Raw genomic sequence first — 2,425 nt, 5'->3', positions numbered from 1 at the left:
GAGAGAGAGAGAGAGAGAGAGAGAGAGAGAGAGAGAGAGAGAGAGAGAGAGAGAGAGATCTAATGCGTTTTAGACTCTGAAAGCTTATCTCACCATAATTAAAATAATGTAAATAAATGTGAGTTTTTACGCAGATACTTACCAAAAATCAAATTTATTACTTCCGTGGGTTTGAGAAGCATGCTATCAGAGCTAATGCATCATTGTATTAACAATTATTTTATAATTGATAAATAATAAAGATAGAATGATACAAACACTGATAATGTGTTTCCCGAACACAATTTTAAAAAATATCTTGATTTCTTCATTATGTATTAATCTGGTAAAAGTTATTATTTCAAAATTTTCTTTATGTAAATATAGCCATAATTTTATAGCGATACGTAATATATTAATCATGATCACAATTGATATCTCATGTGAACATAAAAAAAAGAACTAATATTTTATAATATTATTATCACGGGAGTCTCAAAGCTTGAGATGATTTCATTTACATGCTAACATCTTGCGAAGAAGTAACTACTTTTTACTAACAACTTTATAAAATGTAAAAAAAGGAGAATTATATCTAAAAAAATGGCGAAACGAACAGCGAGATGCTAAGGCATTTGTATAAAACATCCTTAGCGAATGTTCGTTTGATACGGCAGCGTGTTAAGATCCGGGATTTTACGAGTCTTGTTTGACTTGCCGATCTCCTCTGCCTCTCGTACGGTGTCTGGAAATTTAATTCCTAAAGTTTCCGGAAAAATCAGAGACAGGATGCCCGCAATCATGCTCATGGACCCGAATAGGATTAGTGGTAGCGAAGGCATTATTCGTGCCTGAACGTAAATAAAGATATGAGCATAATTAATGAAACATTTGAAATAGTGTATTTTATATGATGAATAGTGAAAATTTCATGTAAGAAAGATTGCAAATATGTTGCAGAATTTTTTTGGTTTGAAAATATTATAAAATACTACTCCAATTATATAAATTACATCACACTTAAATTTAAAAATGGAAATATATGTATAGTTATTTTAGAAATCATATTTACATTTATTATATATTAATGAAATTGCATAAATAAATAAAATCGTGCAATAAAAACAGTAATTATAAGTATATCTTATTTTTATTACGGCATAACGTTTTTAAAGCATAATTTAAGAAACGCGAATTAAGAGAGCATTTGTATATTGCAATTGTATATTGTTTTTTGACTTACCAAAAGAGGTATTTGCGGCGATAAGCTTGATCCAATGCGGCTCATCATGTCACAAATTCCGAGCAGGGAATTCCTGAGCGTTGTCGGAAACAGCTCTGTGAAGAGGTACATAGTCGAAAACGCTATAGCGATATACAATTTCTCAGCCATGTATAAAAATAAAAACCCATAATTCCAGACTCCTGAAACAAATGGCGATAAATTATCAGGATTGCGCTCCATACATGGTAATCCATTATAACCGGCATAATTACGTGAACACAGTCGTGATTAAATCGAACGATTCTGCATCTACGACACGTAGCATTAGCACGCTTTTTGCCCTTGAATGTAGATTACATACATGTACTCAGCTATGCAAGATAAATGACACATAAAATTCAATTTCGTCAAATCTCATAATCAGTCAAAACGTGATTATCTCGACTTTATCGTTATAATCGAGTATTACTTGGATAACATGCAACACGACGTATCACACATTTGTAACTTATATTTCTGCGCGTTTATAACTCATGCGCACTTGCAATGTATTAAACTTTGCGATTTCAACAAGGACATATGCAAATATAGAGATTGTAGGATTGTGGAAAAAAAGAAAAAAGAGGAAAGAAAATTTTCACAATTTAAATAATAGCAGACGTAATATAGCGAAGTGCATACTATCGACATTATTGTTTCAAAAAATACTTCCAAAATTCTCTCCTTACAAAAATTTCTCTAATAAATTCGATTCAACAGTTTTCACAAGCAATCCATCAATGAAAAAAGAATATACTATATACTATATCTGAGAAATTTCTTTTTTTATCTCTTTATCTGCTGGTATAAACAGGGCTGGTATAAACAGGATGCGAGACAGAATGCTCCACTCAGCAGGAATGCACTGAAAAGCGTTGGCTTATGGCCAATACAATTGTTCAACATACAGCTGAAGTAATATGCTGGTATCTCAACTATCGCGATTAGCACGAAATTGATGTACTTATCCCCGGCTAATGATACGGAATTCAATGACATTCCATAATAAATGAACCCGTTCGTAAGCCAGCAGAATGAGCAGATTAGCAATCGAATGAGTATCACTGAGCTATGTAAAACTTGCACAATCGGTTTCCTCTCGTCCGGACGCTAGCTCGCTTTTCTGAAAAATCAATCTCATTTACAATCTCAGTTACAAAGATCATATCCACTCACTACTTT

The 2,425-nt window shown here is 32.7% G+C and overlaps 1 pseudogene; it reads right to left on the bottom strand.

The window, feature by feature from the left end:
* Positions 1-629: 629 nt before the first annotated feature.
* LOC108693941 overlaps positions 630-2,425 on the bottom strand; it is a 6,058-nt pseudogene continuing 4,262 nt past the window's right edge.

The sequence above is a fragment of the Atta colombica genome, unplaced genomic scaffold (assembly GCF_001594045.1).
Source record: "Atta colombica isolate Treedump-2 unplaced genomic scaffold, Acol1.0 scaffold111, whole genome shotgun sequence".
In the NCBI taxonomy this organism is placed as follows: Eukaryota; Metazoa; Arthropoda; class Insecta; order Hymenoptera; family Formicidae; genus Atta; species Atta colombica.
Note: the sequence above shows the minus strand (reverse complement) of the source record. Positions and strands in the feature narration are given on the sequence as shown.